At 41.9% G+C, this 23,341-nt stretch overlaps 6 non-coding genes across 6 annotated transcripts; 1 reads left to right on the top strand and 5 right to left on the bottom strand.

Moving 5' to 3' along the window:
• Nucleotides 1-3,436: 3,436 nt before the first annotated feature.
• LOC134996104 (U5 spliceosomal RNA) lies at nt 3,437-3,549 on the bottom strand. Its single transcript, XR_010198812.1, has one exon. It is a non-coding gene; the product is annotated as a U5 spliceosomal RNA (small nuclear RNA).
• A 275-nt stretch (nt 3,550-3,824) lies between these two features.
• LOC134996020 (U5 spliceosomal RNA) lies at nt 3,825-3,940 on the bottom strand. Its single transcript, XR_010198728.1, has one exon. It is a non-coding gene; the product is annotated as a U5 spliceosomal RNA (small nuclear RNA).
• A 275-nt stretch (nt 3,941-4,215) lies between these two features.
• LOC134995970 (U5 spliceosomal RNA) lies at nt 4,216-4,331 on the bottom strand. The gene has a single exon (XR_010198680.1). It is a non-coding gene; the product is annotated as a U5 spliceosomal RNA (small nuclear RNA).
• Nucleotides 4,332-6,808: 2,477 nt separating this feature from the next.
• On the bottom strand, nt 6,809-6,924 carry LOC134996069 (U5 spliceosomal RNA). Its single transcript, XR_010198777.1, has one exon. It is a non-coding gene; the product is annotated as a U5 spliceosomal RNA (small nuclear RNA).
• Nucleotides 6,925-7,194: 270 nt separating this feature from the next.
• On the bottom strand, nt 7,195-7,310 carry LOC134995937 (U5 spliceosomal RNA). The gene has a single exon (XR_010198646.1). It is a non-coding gene; the product is annotated as a U5 spliceosomal RNA (small nuclear RNA).
• Nucleotides 7,311-7,454: 144 nt separating this feature from the next.
• On the top strand, nt 7,455-7,618 carry LOC134996390 (U1 spliceosomal RNA). The gene has a single exon (XR_010199090.1). It is a non-coding gene; the product is annotated as a U1 spliceosomal RNA (small nuclear RNA).
• The last annotated feature ends 15,723 nt before the right edge of the window (nt 7,619-23,341 follow it).

Below are 23,341 nucleotides of genomic sequence, written 5' to 3'. Positions count from 1 at the left end.
AACTTAAAACAGGTTGAACACGATGGGCAATTTGCCTCTATTCAACCTCAAAAACTATGTTACTATATGTTACTATATTACTATGTTACTGTAGTATACAGAAAACCAAAATGCAATGAACAGTGATAGTGAGCACTGATGAGGATACTAGAACTGACACTGAGCAGCAAGATGCAGCACTGGACTATTAGTAATGTACTGTAGTATGCTGAGCACCACAATGCAGCACAAGACAATGAGCAGTGATCTGAGCACTGATGAGGATACTACTGAGAACTGACACTGAGCAGGAGAGACACACTACTAGTATTACTGAGCAGCAATAAGTAACCACTGATACTGAGCACTGCTATTGAGATTTCCACTGAGAGAACATAGCCACGTCCATTCCGCTCTCTCTTCAATGCACGAGTAAAAATGGCGGCAACGCGCAGCTCTTTATATGGAATCCGAATCTCGCGAGAATCCGACAGCGGGATGATGACATTTTCCCTTGTTCAGGTTTTCCGAGTCAGGCGGGAACAACCGAGCCTGCCTCGGACCAGTGTAAACCACGTGGAGTTCGTGGGGAATTCGGTTCTCGGAGAACCGAACCCGCTCCTCTCTACCTTATACCCATCAATTTTTTTATTTTCAATCTAAGCCCCTGCAGTTTTCTGTAAGCATCTGCTTCGCTATGATGATCAACAAGTCACAAGGGCAAACACTCAGGGCTTGAGGCGTAGATCTTAGGACCAGCTGCTACAAGCATGGCAGAGGTGTCACTATTACTGGTGACACCCAGAGAGGTGGCGAGGGAGATTGTAATGCAGTGCGCGCAGATAAGCAGCGCAATGGTAAAAAGGAGGCATGGTTTCATAGGTAGGGACGTGGCCTGGTGGCCTGAATCTACATTTTGTTGCTCCGGGTGTCCCGGGGGTTGGGGACTGCACCCGGGGACTAGTGTGTGAGCGGTGCTGGCTCCTGCACAGTGAAAAGGCATGGCCACCCAGCATGACGCCTCCCTTCTTGACCATGCTGTAATTGCAGTCGCACTGCAGTTCAGCGTGATCATAAAAAATGGTGTAGCCTCCTGCTGGTGCAGACTGTATGTGCGCGCAGGAAGCCGCCACCATTTTTGTGATCACAGCGGCTGAATGTGATGTCATACAGCCGCTGTGACCACGCCCCCTGTGTCTCCTCCATTGCAGACCCCATTTTGAAGCCTTGCACCCGCACCGCTCCATCCCTCACTTGGAAATGGAGTGTTGCTGACCCACCTATCCCCCCCCCCCCACCCCGATTGACAGGCAGAGGCGATCGCATTCTCTGCGGGGTGCCGCAGAAAATGCAGGCACATGCGTATGCTCTTAGCAATTTTTGCAGTTGGATCGCTTATTGTGATTGCAATCCAACCTGAATCAGGCCCTATTACCTATCACAATGCGCTGCGGGCAGTACAAAATTGGGTTAATATAGGAGAAAAACCCCCAGACCTGTGCTCCTTAACTGTACCTGGTGGCTAGTGGAGCGGCTGCCCAGTAATCAGTGTCCACGCCAGTGCGCACACGGTCCACCCCCTACGGCCACGCTCCCCTTCAACAGCGGCCTCGTGATCCGGAAGGGTGGTGTGTGTGTGACTGACCTTAGGATGAAACCGGAGCCTCCGCTGCAGTGACCCAGCAACCAGGGCACGGGAGTATACAGCGTCGCTGGGAGTGATGAAGCTGCAGTAAAGATGTCTATTAGACCTAGCCTGCTGCAGCCCTTGTAGATTCTCATAAAACAAGTTCTTCTTTTCTTGTCAAAATTTATAGCTAAGAATAGGCTGCCTGAGGCAGGCCCCTGTTAAGTGGCCTGCTACTGAAGGCACCAACTACAAACTGAGCTCCCTGTTCATGGAAGCGGGGTTATAGAGGAGAATGCACTGAGCATCTTGGGAACAGTCAAAAGCTTTGAGCCGGTTGGTGCCTCAGATCAAGATCCTACTCTACACCCCAATGTGAATCCTTGTGGAGTCCAGTGTACCCCACAGAAGAAATTAATGTGTCACACCCATTGGCAGCAACCTTAGAATAGCTGCTGACGGGCACAATTGAGAATGGAAGGGGGGGGGGGACATTTGAATCCAGCACATAAATGCAATTCAAATATGTAATTTGTACCTTCCTATTTTAAAATATAATGGATGAACCTCACCCTGTGAGAACAATCTTCATGATCAAGAAATCTCATATGCAAAATAAGTATGAGTTGGGATAGGGCTGGGGAGGGTGTCTGCTCTGGCAGCCCCTCCCCCGTCAAGTTAAGGAGATTCAACTGAGGAAGCACAAGGGAACTCTCGTCTGGGGACAACAACTGCAGGGAGACCACATCTTTTCAGATGAACATGGGAGGGCGGAAGGCTGCCTAATACTGAAGCACCATCAAATATCAAACCATATGCAACATCTAGTACAAGCATTCCTGGGGGAAGGTCTGCAGCAGACGGATTTGCATACAGTGATGTTATCCAAGCAGTGGGCCAAAGTTGGCTGGAACCCTCATCTGCATATGAAAAGAGAAAAGGGGCGTGCAGGGCATGGCGGCCTTTTGCAGTGCTTGGATGACCCCTAGTTCTCATTAAACACCCCCACCCTCCTTTGGTGTGGGGCTCATGTTGGCCATGCCCCATCCCCTGAAGCATTCAAGCTGATTTCTTGCAGCAGCTGGGCACTGTAACAGCTCCAGAGCTGTTCTGTAAGGCAAGTAAAAGGGTGTGGGCCCTGCAGCACCACCTGTAGTTCGCATTGTGCGTTGGAAGGCACAAAGTAAGCAGACGGGAGGAGAAGTCAGGATAGTGCGCAAGGGCATCCTTTTCTCTTAGTCCGTAGAGGATGCTGGGGTCACATTAAGAACCATGGGGTATAGACGGGATCCGCAAGAGACATGGGCACTTTAAGACTATCAAAGGGTGTGAACTGGCTCCTCCCTCTATGCCCCTCCTCCAGACTCCAGTTATAGGAACTGTGCCCAGGGAGACGGACATTTCGAGGAAAGGATTTATTGTTAAACTAAGGTGAGCATCTTACCAGCTCACACCTTAAGCATGCCGCAGAACGTGGCATTCAACAGAACACAAGCCAACGGCATGAACAATTGCAGCGTGGCCTAAGTAAAAGGGGGTGTGACTTCGCGGGAGGACCCGCGATCGCGAGTCACGCCCCCGTTTTCGGCACTGAGGGGGCATGCCCAGCGCTCTGTGAGCCGCTGGCATGCCACCTCTCCCTCTGACTTCAGTGAATAGACGCTGTGCGCATGCGCACAGCGTCTATTCACCGCTGCTCTGCTAAGCAGGGCAGCGACAGACAGAGCCTCCCAACTGTCCTCCCCACCGCGGGACACTGCGGCCCGCAGGTGGGACAGCGGGACAGTCCCCAAAAAACGGGACTGTCCCGCGAAAATCGGGACAGTTGGGAGGTATGATATGGGGCATGCAAAAATTGAGATAAAACTCAGTTTTGCTCCTCTCCACGGAAATCTTTAATAAAAGGCGAAATATTTGTTAGTTCTGAAGAGAAACCAGAGCATGACCAAGATTCCACCTGTCGCCTGAGTGCCATGCCAGCAGTTCTCATTCAGCTGAAAGTGAGCACCCAATTTGAATGAAAGAAAGCAGATTTCTCACCAGGCTTACCCCTGCTATAAACATGGTTTGTACTCTTTTCCATGTGCTCCCAGATCTTTCAAGCAATTAGTGTGGTCAAGAAAGTTCTGTTTGAAAAGAAACAAACATTTACTGTAATTTCTATGCAAATGAGCTTACATTAAAGCACACTCGTTCTATCTTTAAACAGATAAAATAAAACCCCAATAAGATGGGGCAAGGAAAAAATGAGATAAAACTCAGTTTTGCTCCTCTCCACGGAAATCTTTAGTAAAAGGCGAAAGATTTGTTCGTTCTGAAGAGAAACCAGAGCATGACCAAGATTCCACCTGTCGCCTGAGTGCCATGCCAGCAGTTCTTATTCAGCTCAAAGTGAGCACCCAATTTGAAAGAAAGAAAGCAGATTTCTCACCAGGCTTCCCCTAGCTATAAACATGGTTTGTATTTTTTTCCATGTGTTCCCAGATCTTTCAAGCAATTAGTATAGTCAAGAAAGTTCTGTTTGAAAAGAAACAAACATTTACTGTCATTTCTATGCAAATGAGCTTACATTAAAGCACACTCGTTCTATCTTTAAACCGATAAAATAAAACCCCAATAAGATGGGGCATGCAAAATTTGAGATAAAACTCAGTTTTGCTCCTCTCCACGGAAATCTTTAGTAAAAGGCGAAAGATTTGTTCGTTCTGAAGAGAAACCAGAGCATGACCAAGATTCCACCTGTCGCCTGAGTGCCATGCCAGCCAGGGCCGGCTCCAGGCCTACTAGCACCCTGAGCGAGAAAATGTAAAAGTGCCCCCCCCCATGCGCGCGCCGAAGGCGCGCGCGCCCTTGGAAAAGTGGGCGTGGCCTCTTGAAAAAGCGGGCGTGGTCTCGTCCCCCAGCAGTGCCAGCTACACATGACATGCCCTCCAGCAGTGCCAGCTACACGTGCTAGTGTTCACTTTTTAGGGCAGGTTGCTGATCACAGGGAGGGCACATTTTTAAGTTAGGTGGGCAAAATGATGTACATACTGTAATGCTTGTTGTTCCCATTTCCACACGCTAAAGCATGGACAGTGCGCGCCGAAGGCGCGCAGCAAAAATTTAGGGGAGTTACTTCGTGGGGAAGGTGCGTAGCCACATTATAGTGGCAATTCACATTACACCACACAGTAGTGCAGCTAATACACATTGCACCAGGTAGAACCTCCTATAAGAGCACGTTAGACACATTGCGCCAGGTAGAGCACTGAGACACACTGCCCAGCCACAGACGCCTAGCGGGAACACTACATGATATGCCCCCCAGCAGTGCCAGCTACACATGACATGCCCCCCAGCAGTGCCAGCTACACGTGACATGCCCCCCAGCAGTGCCAGCTACATAAATGGCCACACAGTTCCAGATGGATAAATGCCCCCACAGCGCAGATATGCCCCCACAGTGCCACATACATTAATGCCCTCACAGTGCAAGATATGCCCCCACAGTGCAAGAAATGTCCCCACAGTGCAAGAAATGCCCCCACAGTGCAAGAAATGCCCCCACGGTGCCAGATACATAAATGCCCCCACGGTGCCAGATACATAAATGCCCCCACGGTGCCAGATACATAAATGCCCCCACGGTGCCTGATACATAAATGCCCCCACGGTGCCAGATACATAAATGCCCCCACGGTGCCAGATACATAAATGCCCCCACGGTGCCAGATACATAAATGTCCCCACGGTGCCTGATACATAAATGCCCCCACGGTGCATGATACATAAATGCCCCCACGGTGCATGATACATAAATGCCCCCACGGTGCCTGATACATAAATGCCCCCACGGTGCCTGATACATAAATGCCCCCACAGAGCCAGATAAATGCCCCCACAGTGCCAGATATGTCCCCACAGTGCCAGATATGCCCCCACAGTGCCAGATATGCCCCCACGGTGCCAGAAATGCCCCCACAGTGCCAGATAAATGCCCCCAGTGCCAGATAAATGCCCCCACAGTGCCAGATAAATGCCCCCACAGAGCCAGATAAATGCCCCCACAGTGCCAGAAATGCCCCCACAGTGCCAGAAATGCCCCCACAGTGCCAGATATGCCCCCACAGTGCCAGATATGCCCCCACAGTGCCAGATATGCCCCCACAGTGCCTGATATGTCCCCACAGTGCCAGAAATGCCCCCACAGTGCCAGAAATGCCCCCACAGTGCCAGATAAATGCCCCCACAGAGCCAGATAAATGCCCCCACAGAGCCAGATAAATGCCCCCACAGAGCCAGATAAATGCCCCCACAGTGCCAGAAATGCCCCCACAGTGCCAGAAATGCCCACACAGTGCCAGAAATGCCCCCACAGTGCCAGAAATGTCCCCACAGTGCCTGATATGCCCCCACAGGGCCAGATATGTCCCCACAGTGCCAAATATGCCCCCACAGAGCCAGATATGCAATGCCCCCACAGTGCCAGAAATGCCCCCACAGTGCCAGAAATGCCCCCCACAGAGCCAGAAATGCCCCCACAGTGCCAGAAATGCCCCCACATAACCAAAAATGCCCCCTTTGTGCCAGAAATGCCCCCACAGTGCGGATCTCCCCCCCCCCCCAAAAAAAAATACCTGCGGCGCTGGGGAGGAGTACTGCTGTCCGCCTGTGTGGGAGCGCTGGCGGGCGGGCGGGAGGCCGGGCGAGTGAGCCTGAGCCTGGGTCCGGGCTGGCGGGCGGGTGGGCGGCCACTTGTGCAGGCGGGCTATGCGCGGCGCCGGCGTCTGACGTTAGATACCGGCGCCGCGCAGCGCGCATACACAGCGCGACCGCCAAATGCTGCAGCAGCACACACACAGGGCCGGCTCCAGCATCGAATATGGCGGCGCCAGCGCGAGGCGCCCATTAAGGGTGGCGCCCTGCGCGGCCGCTCTATTCGAACATGCCTAGAGCCAGCCCTGATGCCAGCAGTCCTCATTCAGCTCAAAGTGAGCACCCAATTTGAAAGAAAGAAAGCAGATTTCTCACCAGGCTTCCCCTTGCTATAAGCATGGTTTGTACTCTTTTCCATGTGCTCCCAGATCTTTCAAGCAATTAGTATGGTCAAGAAAGTTCTGCTTGAAAAGAAACAGACATTTACTGTCATTGTTATACAAATAAACTTACATTAAAGCTAACAAGAAAGCACACTCGTTCTGTCTTTAAACTGATAAAAGAAACCCCAATAATATGGGGCATGCAAAAATTGAGATAAAACTCAGTTTTGCTCCTCTCCACGGAAATCTTTAATAAAAGGCGAAATATTTGTTAGTTCTGAAGAGAAACCAGAGCATGACCAAGATTCCACCTGTCGCCTGAGTGCCATGCCAGCAGTCCTCATTCAGATCAAAGTGAGCGCCCAATTTGAAAGAAAGCAGATTTCTCACCTGGCTTCTCCTTGCTATAAGCATGGTTTGTACTGTATTCCATGTGCTCCCAGATCTTTCAAGCAAGTAGCATGGTCAAGAAAGTTCTGTTTGAAAAGAAACAAACATTTACTGTCATTTCTATGCAAATGAGCTTTCATTAAAGCACACTCATTCTATCTTTAAACCGATAAAAGAAACCCCAAAAAGATGGGGCATGCAAAAATTGAGGTAAAACTCAGTTTTGCTCCTCTCCACGGAAATCTTTAGTAAAAGGCGAAAGATTTGTTCGTTCTGAAGAGAAACCAGAGCATGACCAAGATTTTCATCTGAAAATATGTGTTCTCCCTGCAGTTGTTGTCCCCAGATGAGAGTTCCCTTGTGCTGCCTCAGTTGAATCTCCTTTACTTGACAGAGATGTGCCTGAGCAGCGGCCCTCCCCAGCCCTATCCCAAATCATACTTATTTTGCATAGGAGATACCATGGTCATGAAGATTGTTCTCCCAGGGTGAGGTTCATTCATTGCATTCTGGGTATGCTGACCCCTGTGATTTCCCCAAATGTGGGAAACTCGACTGCATTATTTGTGGTAGTGGGGGACTGTGTTTGTGCTTTCCTCTGGTCAGCTCTGGTAAAAGTCAGATTTCTTTGTCTCAGATCTTCCTCTAGCCTTGTTCTTCTTTCGAGAGTTCCCTTGTGCTGCCTCAGTTGGATCTCCTTCACTTGACAGGGGGTGCCCGAGCAGCAATCCTCCACAGCTCTAGCCCAACTCCTACTTACCTGCCAGGTGAGATACTATGATCTTCACTGTTAGGGCAATCAGGATGTGGAATTCCCTGCCAGGGAAGGTGGTAATGGTGGACTCTGTAATTGGATTTAAAAAAGGAATGGATACATTTCTGAATGAAAAAGCTATCCAAGGTTATAATACTTAAAATATCAACATGGTTAATCCGGGGGTAACATGAGTTATAGTAGCTAACTAGTCATAAAACATTATTCAGCAAGTATGTAGAATCATCACAACTTAAAACAGGTTGAACACGATGGGCAATTTGCCTCTATTCAACCTCAAAAACTATGTTACTATATGTTACTATATTACTATGTTACTGTAGTATACAGAAAACCAAAATGCAATGAAGAGTGATAGTGAGCACTGATGAGGATACTAGAACTGACACTGAGCAGCAAGATGCAGCACTGGACTATTAGTAATGTACTGTAGTATGCTGAGCACCACAATGCAGCACAAGACAATGAGCAGTGATACTGAGCACTGATGAGGATACTACTGAGAACTGACACTGAGCAGGAGAGACACACTACTAGTATTACTGAGCAGCAATAAGTAACCACTGATACTGAGCACTGATATTGAGATTTCCACTGAGAGAACATAGCCACGTCCATTCCGCTCTATCTTCAATGCACGAGTAAAAATGGCGGCAACGCGCAGCTCTTTATATGGAATCCGAATCTCGCGAGAATCCGACAGCGGGATGATGACATTTTCCCTTTTTCAGGTTTTCCGAGTCAGGCGGGAACAACCGAGCCTGCCTCGGACCAGTGTAAACAACGTGGAGTTCGTGGGGAATTCGGTTCTCGGAGAACCGAACCCGCTCCTCTCTACCTTATACCTATCAATTTTTTTATTTTCAATCTAAGCCCCTGCAGTTTTCTGTAAGCATCTGCTTCGCTATGATGATCAACAAGTCACAAGGGCAAACACTCAGGGCTTGAGGCGTAGATCTTAGGACCAGCTGCTACAAGCATGGCAGAGGTGTCACTATCACTGGTGACACCCAGAGAGGTGGCGAGGGAGATTGTAATGCAGTGCGCGCAGATAAGCAGCGCAATGGTAAAAAGGAGGCATGGTTTCATAGGTAGGGGCGTGGCCTGGTGGCCTGAATCTACATTTTGTTGCTCCGGGTGTCCCGGGGGTTGGGGGCTGCACCCGGGGACTAGTGTGTGAGCGGTGCTGGCTCCTGCACAGTGAAAGGGCATGGCCACCCAGCATGACGCCTCCCTTCTTGTCCATGCTGTAATTGCAGTCGCACTGCAGTTCAGCGTGATCATAAAAAATGATGTAGCCTCCTGCTGGTGCAGACTGTATGTGCGCGCAGGAAGCCGCCACCATTTTTGTGATCACAGCGGCTGAATGTGATGTCATACAGCCGCTGTGACCACGCCCCCTGTGTCTCCTCCGTTGCAGACCCCATTTTGAAGCCTTGCCCCCGCACCGCTCCATCCCTGACTTGGAAATGGAGTGTTGCTGACCCACCTATCCCCCCCCCCCCGCCCCGATTGACAGGCAGAGGCGATCGCATTCTCTGCGGGGTGCCACAGAAAATGCAGGCACATGCGTATGCTCTTAGCAATTTTTGCAGTTGGATCGCTTATTGTGATTGCAATCCAACCTGAATCAGGCCCTATTACCTATCACAATGCGCTGCGGGCAGTACAAAATTGGGTTAATATAGGAGAAAAACCCCCAGACCTGTGCTCCTTAACTGTACCTGGTGGCTAGTGGAGCGGCTGCCCAGTAATCAGTGTCCACGCCAGTGCGCACACGGTCCACCCCCTACGGCCACGCTCCCCTTCATCAGCGGCCTCGTGATCCGGAAGGGTGGTGTGTGTGTGACTGACCTTAGGATGAAACCGGAGCCTCCGCTGCAGTGACCCAGCAACCAGGGCATGGGAGTATACAGCGCCGCTGGGAGTGATGAAGCTGCAGTAAAGATGTCTATTAGACCTATCCTGCTGCAGCCCTTGTAGATTCTCATAAAACAAGTTCTTCTTTTCTTGTCAAAATTTATAGCTAAGAATAGGCTGCCTGAGGCAGGCCCCTGTTAAGTGGCCTGCTACTGAAGGCACCAACTACAAACTGAGCTCCCTGTTCATGGAAGCGGGGTTATAGAGGAGAATGCACTGAGCATCTTGGGAACAGTCAAAAGCTTTGAGCCGGTTGGTGCCTCAGATCAAGATCCTACTCTACACCCCAATGTGAATCCTTGTGGAGTCCAGTGTACCCCACAGAAGAAATTAATGTGTCACACCCATTGGCAGCAACCTTAGAATAGCTGCTGACGGGCACAATTGAGAATGGAAGGGGGGGGGACGGGACATTTCAATCCAGCACATAAATGCAATTCAAATATGTAATTTGTACCTTCCTATTTTAAAATATAATGGATGAACCTCACCCTGTGAGAACAATCTTCATGATCAAGAGATCTCATATGCAAAATAAGTATGAGTTGGGATAGGGCTGGGGAGGGTGGCTGCTCGGGCAGCCCCTCCCCCGTCAAGTTAAGGAGATTCAACTGAGGAAGCACAAGGGAACTCTCGTCTGGGGACAACAACTGCAGGGAGACCACATCTTTTCAGATGAACATGGGAGGGCGGAAGGCTGCCTAATACTGAAGCACCATCAAATATCAAACCATATGCAACATCAAGTACAAGCATTCCTGGGGGAAGGTCTGCAGCAGACGGATTTGCATACAGTGATGTTATCCAAGCAGTGGGCCAAAGTTGGCTGGAACCCTCATCTGCATATGAAAAGAGAAAAGGGGCGTGCAGGGCATGGCGGCCTTTTGCAGTGCTTGGATGACCCCTAGTTCTCATTAAACACCCACACCCTCCTTTGGTGTGGGGCTCATGTTGGCCATGCCCCATCCCCTGAAGCATTCAAGCTGATTTCTTGCAGCAGCTGGGCACTGTAACAGCTCCAGAGCTGTTCTGTAAGGCAAGTAAAAGGGTGTGGGCCCTGCAGCACCACCTGTAGTTCGCATTGTGCGTTGGAAGGCACAAAGTAAGCAGACGGGAGGAGAAGTCAGGATAGTGCGCAAGGGCATCCTTTTCTCTTAGTCCGTAGAGGATGCTGGGGTCACATTAAGAACCATGGGGTATAGACGGGATCCGCAAGAGACATGGGCACTTTAAGACTATCAAAGGGTGTGAACTGGCTCCTCCCTCTATGCCCCTCCTCCAGACTCCAGTTATAGGAACTGTGCCCAGGGAGACGGACATTTCGAGGAAAGGATTTATTGTTAAACTAAGGTGAGCATCTTACCAGCTCACACCTTAAGCATGCCGCAGAACGTGGCATTCAACAGAACACAAGCCAACGGCATGAACAATTGCAGCAAAAAGCTGACCAGAACCATAACACAACATGTGTATAACCACAAGTAATAACTGCAGACACAGTATGGACTGGGACGGGTGCCCAGCATCCTCTACAGACTAAGAGAAAAGGATTTACCGGTAGGTATTAAAATCCTATTTTCTCATACGACCTAGAGGATGCTGGGGTCACATTAAGAACCATGGGGTTATACCAAAGCTCTTGAACGGGTGGAAGAGTGCGTACGACTCTGCAGCACCGAATGACCCAACTTGAGGTTATCATCGGCAAGGATGCAGTGGCGTTAATGTTTCCTGGTGTCAACCTGTATTATTTCAGTAGATATTGAAATGAGGATGCATCTTGCTGCCTTTCCAATGAAGCAAGTTTAATTTAGTAATAGGTGAAAAACCATCCCTACAAAGATGTTAATCAGATACTTGGCTTTGTGGACACTTTTCAGAGAACAAATTTGTTAGCATAAAAATAAAGCCAGAAAATGAAGAGCTGTTTAATCACTCAATTGGATTTTTTTGCCAGCATATTTCTTTTTCTCTGCAAACCACTGCTAAATTGTGCTTCCTAGCTGTTTTTATAAAATCACTGAATCAAATCTAACTCTGATTACATCAGAGAAGGCCAGGTACCCTACACCATAACAGGGGTTTTTGAAATTTTGACTTGTCTACTTAAAGATCACCAAAATCTGATAACAAGGTCAATTACATCCCTGGGTGGGATTGAACCACCAACCCTTTGGTTAATAACCAATCACACTAACCAATTGCGCCACAGAGACACTTTGCAAAAGTCCATACTGACAAAGGCTAATAAGCATTCATCTAGAACGTTTCCTAGAAAAACTTTTAAAAGTCAATAATCTGGAGAGTTTTTGTAAGATGTTTCTTCCATCAACCAACGAAGAAACACATTGTTACTTTCCCATGATGAGTGAGTGCTTCAAGATCTCTTGCACTTACATGTGCAGCAGAGTACTGTAATGAAAGCATGCTGGGTTCATAACCCAGAGGTAGGCAGATTGAAACTATCCTCTGCTATATGCATTTTTTTTTTGTTAATTAAAGTAATCCAAAACTGGGATTGATATTTTTTCTCTTTTATTTTTACTTAAAGTACAATAACTTTTACCATTTTAATATGTTTTAATAGTATATTGACAGTATTGTTTTCTTTCAAAAATCCACTTAATTTTCTTTACCCGATTATTAAAATGGTAATTGACAAAAACAAACTACATTGTCACCAGAAGAGCAATACAAAATGTACAAGTGATATATTAAAATCATCTTTCCAGCTTGAATTTCAATGATGCATTGGGGCAACGATTTTGTGAGAAACATCTTCACCCTTAAATAAAGATTTTCTTAATTCCTTACCTGTGTGCTAATTAGATATCACCTTGTTTTCACATTAAACAGACTTCCACATGAGAAAGCAGCAAGGATGCAGTGGCGTTAATGTTTCCTGGTGTCAACCTGTATTATTTCAGTAGATATTGAAATGAGGATGCATCTTGCTGCCTTTCCAATGAAGCAAGTTTAATTTAGTAATAGGTGAAAAACCATCCCTACAAAGATGTTAATCCGATACTTGGCTTTGTGGACACTTTTCAGAGAACAAATTTGTTAGCATAAAAATAAAGCCAGAAAATGAAGAGCTGTTTAATCACTCAATTGGATTTTTCTGCCAGCATATTTCATTTTCTCTGCAACCCACTGCTAAATTGTGCTTCCTAGCTGTTTTTTGATAAAATCACTTAATCAAATCTAACTCTGATTACATCAGAGTAGGCCAGGTACCCTACACCATAAGACGGGGTTTGAAATTTTGACTTGTCTACTTAAAGATCACCAAAATCTGATGACAAGGTCAATAACATCCCTGGGTGGGATTGAACCACCAACCCTTTGGTTAATAACCAAACACACTAACCGATTGCACCACAGAGACACTTTGCAAACGTCCATACTGACAAAGGCTAATAAGCATTCATCTAGAACAATTCCTAGAAAACTTTAAAAAGTCAATAATCTGGAGAGATTTTGTAAGATGTTTCTTCCATCAACCAATGAAGAAACGCATTGGTACTTTCCCATGATGAGTGAGTGCTTCAGGATCTCTTGCACTTACATGTGCAGCAGAGTACTGCAATGGAAGCATGCTGGGCCCATAACCCAGAGGTAGGCAGATTGAAACTATCCTCTGCTATATGCATTTTTTTTTGTTAATTAAAGTAATCCAAAACTGGGATTGATATTTTTGCTCTTTTATTTTTACTTAAAGTACAATAACTTTTACCATTTTAATTTGTTTTAATAGTATATTGACAGTATTGTTTTCTTTCAAAAATCCACTTAATTTTCTTTACCCTATTATTAAAATGGTAATTGACAAAAACAAACTACATTGTCACCAGAAGAGCAATACAAAATGTACAAGTGATATATTAAAATCATCTTTCCAGCTTGAATTTCAATGATGCATTGGGGCAACGATTTTGTGAGAAACATCTTCACCCTTAAATAAAGATTTTCTTAATTCCTTACCTGTGTGCTAATTAGATATCACCTTGTTTTCACATTAAACAGACTTCCACATGAGAAAGCAGCAAGGATGCAGTGGCGTTAATGTTTCCTGGTGTCAACCTGTATTATTTCAGTAGATATTGAAATGAGGATGCATCTTGCTGCCTTTCCAATGAAGCAAGTTTAATTTAGTAATAGGTGAAAAACCATCCCTACAAAGATGTTAATCAGATACTTGGCTTTGTGGACACTTTTCAGAGAACAAATTTGTTAGCATAAAAATAAAGCCAGAAAATGAAGAGCTGTTTAATCACTCAATTGGATTTTTTTGCCAGCATATTTCTTTTTCTCTGCAAACCACTGCTAAATTGTGCTTCCTAGCTGTTTTTATAAAATCACTGAATCAAATCTAACTCTGATTACATCAGAGAAGGCCAGGTACCCTACACCATAACAGGGGTTTTTGAAATTTTGACTTGTCTACTTAAATATCACCAAAATCTGATCACAAGGTCAATTACGTCCCTGGGTGGGATTGAACCACCAACCTTTTGATTAATAGCTGAACACACTAACCGATTGCGCCACAGAGACACTTTGCAAAAAGAATATACTGACAAAGACTAATAAGCATTCATCTAGAACGTTTCCTAGAAAAACTTTAAAAAGTCAATAATCTGGAGAGTTTTTGTAAGATGTTTCTTCCAGCAACCAATGAAGAAACACATTGGTACTTTCGCATGATGAGTGAGTGCTTCAGGATCTCTTGCACTTACATGTGCAGCAGAGTACTGCAATGGAAGCATGCTGGGCCCATAACCCAGAGGTAGGCAGATTGAAACTATCCTTTGCTATATGCATTTTTTTTTTGTTCATTAAAGTAATCCAAAACTGGGATTGATATTTTAGCTTTTATTTTTACTTAAAGTACAATAACTTTTACCATTTTAATTTGTTTTAATAGTATATTGACAGTATTGTTTTCTTTCAAAAATCCACTTAATTTTCTTTACCCTATTATTAAAATGGTAATTGACAAAAACAAACTACATTGTCACCAGAAGAGCAATACAAAATGTACAAGTGATATATTAAAATCATCTTTCCAGCTTGAATTTCAATGATGCATTGGGGCAATGATTTTGTGAGAAACATCTTTACCCTTAAATAAAGATTTTCTTAATTCCTTACCTGTGTGCTAATTAGATATCACCTTGTTTTCACATTAAACAGACTTCCACATGAGAAAGCAGCAAGGATGCAGTGGCGTTAATGTTTCCTGGTGTCAACCTGTATTATTTCAGTAGATATTGAAATGAGGATGCATCTTGCTGCCTTTCCAATGAAGCAAGTTTAATTTAGTAATAGGTGAAAAACCATCCCTACAAATATGTTAATCAGATACTTGGCTTTGTGGACACTTTTCAGAGAACAAATTTGTTATCATAAAAATAAAGCCAGAAAATGAAGAGCTGTTTAATCACTCAATTGTATTTTTCTGCCAGCATTTTTCTTTTTCTCTGCAACCCACTGCTAAATTGTGCTTCCTAGCTGTTTTTTTATAAAATCACTTAATCAAATCTAACTCTGATTACATCAGAGAAGGCCAGGTACCCTACACTATAAGAGGGGGTTTGCAATTTTGACTTGTCTACTTAAATATCACCAAAATCTGATCACAAGGTCAATTACGTCCCTGGGTGGGATTGAACCACCAACCTTTTGATTAATAGCTGAACACACTAACCGATTGCGCCACAGAGACACTTTGCAAAAAGAATATACTGACAAAGACTAATAAGCTTTCATCTAGAACGTTTCCTAGAAAAACTTTAAAAAGTCAATAATCTGGAGAGTTTTTGTAAGATGTTTCTTCCAGCAACCAATGAAGAAACACATTGGTACTTTCGCATGATGAGTGAGTGCTTCAGGATCTCTTGCACTTACATGTGCAGCAGAGTACTGCTATGGAAGCATGCTGGGCCCATAACCCAGAGGTAGGCAGATTGAAACTATCCTTTGCTATATGCATTTTTTTTTTGTTCATTAAAGTAATCCAAAACTGAAATTGATATTTTAGCTTTTATTTTTACTTAAAGTACAATAACTTTTACCATTTTAATTTGTTTTAATAGTATATTGACAGTATTGTTTTCTTTCAAAAATCCACTTAATTTTCTTTACCCTATTATTAAAATGGTAATTGACAAAAACAAACTACATTGTCACCAGAAGAGCAATACAAAATGTACAAGTGATATATTAAAATCATCTTTCCAGCTTGAATTTCAATGATGCATTGGGGCAATGATTTTGTGAGAAACATCTTTACCCTTAAATAAAGATTTTCTTAATTCCTTACCTGTGTGCTAATTAGATATCACCTTGTTTTCACATTAAACAGACTTCCACATGAGAAAGCAGCAAGGATGCAGTGGCGTTAATGTTTCCTGGTGTCAACCTGTATTATTTCAGTAGATATTGAAATGAGGATGCATCTTGCTGCCTTTCCAATGAAGCAAGTTTAATTTAGTAATAGGTGAAAAACCATCCCTACAAATATGTTAATCAGATACTTGGCTTTGTGGACACTTTTCAGAGAACAAATTAGTTAGCATAAAAATAAAGCCAGAAAATGAAGAGCTGTTTAATCACTCAATTGGATTTTTCTGCCAGCATATTTCTTTTTCTCTGCAACCCACTGCTAAATTGTGCTTCCTAGCTGTTTTTATAAAATCACTGAATCAAATCTAACTCTGATTACATCAGAGAAGGCCAGGTACCCTACACCATAACAGGGGGTTTGAAATTTTGACTTGTCTGCTTAAAGATCACCAAAATCTGATAACAAGGTCAATTATGTCCCTGGGTGGGATTGAACCACCAACCTTTTGGTTAATAGCCTTACACACTAACTGATTGCGCCACAGCGACACTTTGCAAAAGTACTTACTGACAAAGGCTAATAAGCATTCATCTAGAACGATTCCTAGAAACATTTTAAAAAGTCAATAATGTGGAGAGTTTTTGTAAGATGTTTCTTCCATCAACCAATGAAGAAACACATTGGTACTTTCCCATGATGAGTGAGTGCTTCAGGATCTCTTGCACTTACATGTGCAGCAGAGTACTGTAATGGAAGCATGCTGGGTCCATAACCCAGAGGTAGGCAGATTGAAACTATCCTCTGCTATATGCATTTTTTTTTGTTCATTAAAGTAATCCAAAACTGGGATTGATATTTTAGCTTTTATTTTTACTTAAAGTACAATAACTTTTACCATTTTAATTTGTTTTAATAGTATATTGACAGTATTGTTTTCTTTCAAAAATCCAATTAATTTTCTTTACCCGATTATTAAAATGGTAACTGACAAAAACAAACTACATTGTCACCAGAAGAGCAATACAAAATGTACAAGTGATATATTAAAATCATCTTTCCAGCTTGAATTTCAATGATGCATTGGGGCAACGATTTTGTGAGAAACATCTTCACCCTTAAATAAAGATTTTCTTAATTCCTTACCTGTGTGCTAATTAGATATCACCTTGTTTTCACATTAAACAGACTTCCACATGAGAAAGCAGCAAGGATGCAGTGGCGTTAATGTTTCCTGGTGTCAACCTGTATTATTTCAGTAGATATTGAAATGAGGATGCATCTTGCTGCCTTTCCAATGAAGCAAGTTTAATTTAGTAATAGGTGAAAAACCATCCCTACAAAGGTGTTAATCAGAGACTTGGCTTTGTGGACACTTTTCAGAGAACAAATTTGTTATCATAAAAATAAAGCCAGAAAATGAAGAGCTGTTTAATCACTCAATTGTATTTTTCTGCCAGCATTTTTCTTTTTCTCTGCAACCCACTGCTAAATTGTGCTTCCTAGCTGTTTTTTTATAAAATCACTTAATCAAATCTAACTCTGATTACATCAGAGAAGGCCAGGTACCCTACACCATAAGAGGGGGTTTGCAATTTTGACTTGTCTACTTAAATATCACCAAAATCTGATCACAAGGTCAATTACGTCCCTGGGTGGGATTGAACCACCAACCTTTTGATTAATATCTGAACACACTAACCGATTGCGCCACAGAGACACTTTGCAAAAAGAATATACTGACAAAGACTAATAAGCATTCATCTAGAACGTTTCCTAGAAAAACTTTAAAAAGTCAATAATCTGGAGAGTTTTTGTAAGATGTTTCTTCCAGCAACCAATGAAGAAACACATTGGTACTTTCGCATGATGAGTGAGGGCTTCAGGATCTCTTGCACTTACATGTGCAGCAGAGTACTGCAATGAAAGCATGCTGGGCCCATAACCCAGAGGTAGGCAGATTGAAACTATCCTTTGCTATATGCATTTTTTTTTTGTTCATTAAAGTAATCCAAAACTGGGATTGATATTTTAGCTTTTATTTTTACTTAAAGTACAATAACTTTTACCATTTTAATTTGTTTTAATAGTATATTGACAGTATTGTTTTCTTTCAAAAATCCACTTAATTTTCTTTACCCTATTATTAAAATGGTAATTGACAAAAACAAACTACATTGTCACCAGAAGAGCAATACAAAATGTACAAGTGATATATTAAAATCATCTTTCCAGCTTGAATTTCAATGATGCATTGGGGCAATGATTTTGTGAGAAACATCTTTACCCTTAAATAAAGATTTTCTTAATTCCTTACCTGTGTGCTAATTAGATATCACCTTGTTTTCACATTAAACAGACTTCCACATGAGAAAGCAGCAAGGATGCAGTGGCGTTAATGTTTCCTGGTGTCAACCTGTATTATTTCAGTAGATATTGAAATGAGGATGCATCTTGCTGCCTTTCCAATGAAGCAAGTTTAATTTAGTAATAGGTGAAAAACCATCCCTACAAATATGTTAATCAGATACTTGGCTTTGTGGACACTTTTCAGAGAACAAATTTGTTATCATAAAAATAAAGCCAGAAAATGAAGAGCTGTTTAATCACTCAATTGTATTTTTCTGCCAGCATTTTTCTTTTTCTCTGCAACCCACTGCTAAATTGTGCTTCCTAGCTGTTTTTTTATAAAATCACTTAATCAAATCTAACTCTGATTACATCAGAGAAGGCCAGGTACCCTACACTATAAGAGGGGGTTTGCAATTTTGACTTGTCTACTTAAATATCACCAAAATCTGATCACAAAGTCAATTACGTCCCTGGGTGGGATTGAACCACCAACCTTTTGATTAATAGCTGAACACACTAACCGATTGCGCCACAGAGACACTTTGCAAAAAGAATATACTGACAAAGACTAATAAGCTTTCATCTAGAACGTTTCCTAGAAAAACTTTAAAAAGTCAATAATCTGGAGAGTTTTTGTAAGATGTTTCTTCCAGCAACCAATGAAGAAACACATTGGTACTTTCGCATGATGAGTGAGTGCTTCAGGATCTCTTGCACTTACATGTGCAGCAGAGAACTGCTATGGAAGCATGCTGGGCCCATAACCCAGAGGTAGGCAGATTGAAACTATCCTTTGCTATATGCATTTTTTTTTTGTTCATTAAAGTAATCCAAAACTGGGATTGATATTTTAGCTTTTATTTTTACTTAAAGTACAATAACTTTTACCATTTTAATTTGTTTTAATAGTATATTGACAGTATTGTTTTCTTTCAAAAATCCACTTAATTTTCTTTACCCTATTATTAAAATGGTAATTGACAAAAACAAACTACATTGTCACCAGAAGAGCAATACAAAATGTACAAGTGATATATTAAAATCATCTTTCCAGCTTGAATTTCAATGATGCATTGGGGCAATGATTTTGTGAGAAACATCTTTACCCTTAAATAAAGATTTTCTTAATTCCTTACCTGTGTGCTAATTAGATATCACCTTGTTTTCACATTAAACAGACTTCCACATGAGAAAGCAGCAAGGATGCAGTGGCGTTAATGTTTCCTGGTGTCAACCTGTATTATTTCAGTAGATATTGAAATGAGGATGCATCTTGCTGCCTTTCCAATGAAGCAAGTTTAATTTAGTAATAGGTGAAAAACCATCCCTACAAATATGTTAATCAGATACTTGGCTTTGTGGACACTTTTCAGAGAACAAATTAGTTTAAAAATAAAGCCAGAAAATGAAGAGCTGTTTAATCACTCAATTGGATTTTTCTGCCAGCATATTTCTTTTTCTCTGCAACCCACTGCTAAATTGTGCTTCCTAGCTGTTTTTATAAAATCACTGAATCAAATCTAACTCTGATTACATCAGAGAAGGCCAGGTACCCTACACCATAACAGGGGGTTTGAAATTTTGACTTGTCTGCTTAAAGATCACCAAAATCTTATAACAAGGTCAATTATGTCCCTGGGTGGGATTGAACCACCAACCTTTTGGTTAATAGCCTTACACACTAACTGATTGCGCCACAGCGACACTTTGCAAAAGTACTTACTGACAAAGGCTAATAAGCATTCATCTAGAACGATTCCTAGAAACATTTTAAAAAGTCAATAATGTGGAGAGTTTTTGTAAGATGTTTCTTCCATCAACCAATGAAGAAACACATTGGTACTTTCCCATGATGAGTGAGTGCTTCAGGATCTCTTGCACTTACATGTGCAGCAGAGTACTGTAATGGAAGCATGCTGGGTCCATAACCCAGAGGTAGGCAGATTGAAACTATCCTCTGCTATATGCATTTTTTTTTGTTCATTAAAGTAATCCAAAACTGGGATTGATATTTTAGCTTTTATTTTTACTTAAAGTACAATAACTTTTACCATTTTAATTTGTTTTAATAGTATATTGACAGTATTGTTTTCTTTCAAAAATCCAATTAATTTTCTTTACCCGATTATTAAAATGGTAACTGACAAAAACAAACTACATTGTCACCAGAAGAGCAATACAAAATGTACAAGTGATATATTAAAATCATCTTTCCAGCTTGAATTTCAATTATGCATTGGGGCAACGATTTTGTGAGAAACATCTTCACCCTTAAATAAAGATTTTCTTAATTCCTTACCTGTGTGCTAATTAGATATCACCTTGTTTTCACATTAAACAGACTTCCACATGAGAAAGCAGCAAGGATGCAGTGGCGTTAATGTTTCCTGGTGTCAACCTGTATTATTTCAGTAGATATTGAAATGAGGATGCATCTTGCTGCCTTTCCAATGAAGCAAGTTTAATTTAGTAATAGGTGAAAAACCATCCCTACAAAGGTGTTAATCAGAGACTTGGCTTTGTGGACACTTTTCAGAGAACAAATTTGTTAGCATAAAAATAAAGCCAGAAAATGAAGAGCTGTTTAATCACTCAATTGGATTTTTTTGATAGCATATTTCTTTTTCTCTGCAACCCACTGCTAAATTGTGCTTCCTAGCTGTTTTTATAAAATCACTGAATCAAATCTAACTCTGATTACATCAGAGAAGACCAGGTACCCTACACCATAACAGGGGTTTTCGAAATTTTGACTTGTCTACTTAAAGATCAACAAAATCTGATAACAAGGTCAATTATGTCCCTGGGTGGGATTGAACCACCAACCTTTTGGTTAATAGCTGTACACACTAACTGATTGCGCCACAGCGACACTTTGCAAAAGTACATACTGACAAAGGCTAATAAGCATTCATCTAGAACGTTTCCTATAAAAACTTTAAATAGTCAATAATCTGGAGAGTTTTTGTAAGATGTTTCTTCCATCAACCAATGAAGAAACACATTGGTACTTTCCCATGATGAGTGAGTGCTTCAGGATCTCTTGCACTTACATGTGCAGCAGAGTACTGTTATGAAAGCATGCTGGGTCCATAACCCAGAGGTAGGCAGATTGAAACTATCCTCTGCTATATGCATTTTTTTTTTGTTAATTAAAGTAATCCAAAACTGGGATTGATATTTTTGCTCTTTTATTTTTACTTAAAGTACAATAACTTTTACCATTTTAATTTGTTTTAATAGTATATTGACAGTATTGTTTTCTTTCAAAAATCCAATTACTTTTCTTTACCCGATTATTAAAATGGTAATTGACAAAAACAAACTACATTGTCACCAGAAGAGCAATACAAAATGTACAAGTGATATATTAAAATCATCTTTCCAGCTTGAATTTCAATGATGCATTGGGGCAACGATTTTGTGAGAAACATCTTCACCCTTAAATAAAGATTTTCTTAATTCCTTACCTGTGTGCTAATTAGATATCACTTTGTTTTCACATTAAACAGACTTCCACATGAGAAAACAGCAAAGATGCAGTGGCGTTAATGTTTCCTGGTGTCAACCTGTATTATTTCCGTAGATATTGAAATGAGGATGCATCTTGCTGCCTTTCCAATGAAGCAAGTTTAATTTAGTAATAGGTGAAAAACCATCCCTACAAAGATGTTAATCAGATACTTGGCTTTGTGGACACTTTTCAGAGAACAAATTTGTTATCATAAAAATAAAGCCAGAAAATGAAGAGCTGTTTAATCACTCAATTGGATTTTTCTGCCAGCATTTTTCTTTTTCTCTGCAACCCACTGCTAAATTGTGCTTCCTAGCTGTTTTTTTTATAAAATCACTTAATCAAATCTAACTCTGATTACATCAGAGAAGGCCAGGTACCCTACACCATAAGAGGGGTTTTGCAATTTTGACTTGTCTACTTAAATATTACCAAAATCTGATCACAAGGTCAATTACGTCCCTGGGTGGGATTGAACCACCAACCTTCTGATTAATAGCTGAACACACTAACCGATTGCGCCACAGAGACACTTTGCAAAAAGTACATACTGACAAAGACTAATAAGCATTCATCTAGAACGTTTCCTAGAAAAACTTTAAAAAGTCAATAATCTGGAGAGTTTTTGTAAGATGTTTCTTCCAGCAACCAATGAAGAAACACATTGGTACTTTCGCATGATGAGTGAGTGCTTCAGGATCTCTTGCACTTACATGTGCAGCAGAGTACTGCACTGGAAGCATGCTGGGCCCATAACCCAGAGGTAGGCAGATTGAAACTATCCTTTGCTATATGCATTTTTTTTTTGTTCATTAAAGTAATCCAAAACTGGGATTGATATTTTAGCTTTTATTTTTACTTAAAGTACAATAACTTTTACCATTTTAATTTGTTTTAATAGTATATTGACAGTATTGTTTTCTTTCAAAAATCCAATTAATTTTCTTTACCCGATTTTTAAAATGGTAATTGACAAAAACAAACTACATTGTCACCAGAAGAGCAATACAAAATGTACAAGTGATATATTAAAATCATCTTTCCAGCTTGAATTTCAATGATGCATTGGGGCAACGATTTTGTGAGAAACATCTTCACCCTTAAATAAAGATTTTCTTAATTCCTTACCTGTGTGCTAATTAGATATCACCTTGTTTTCACATTAAACAGACTTCCACATGAGAAAACAGCAAAGATGCAGTGGCGTTAATGTTTCCTGGTGTCAACCTGTATTATTTCCGTAGATATTGAAATGAGGATGCATCTTGCTGCCTTTCCAATGAAGCAAGTTTAATTTAGTAATAGGTGAAAAACCATCCCTACAAAAATGTTAATCAGATACTTGGCTTTGTGGACACTTTTCAGAGAACAAATTTGTTATCATAAAAATAAAGCCAGAAAATGAAGAGCTGTTTAA

This window comes from Pseudophryne corroboree, unplaced genomic scaffold, assembly GCF_028390025.1.
Source record: "Pseudophryne corroboree isolate aPseCor3 unplaced genomic scaffold, aPseCor3.hap2 scaffold_142, whole genome shotgun sequence".
Taxonomy (NCBI): Eukaryota; Metazoa; Chordata; class Amphibia; order Anura; family Myobatrachidae; genus Pseudophryne; species Pseudophryne corroboree.
The sequence above is the reverse complement of the archived record's forward strand: the minus strand, read 5'-3'. Positions and strand labels throughout refer to the sequence as shown.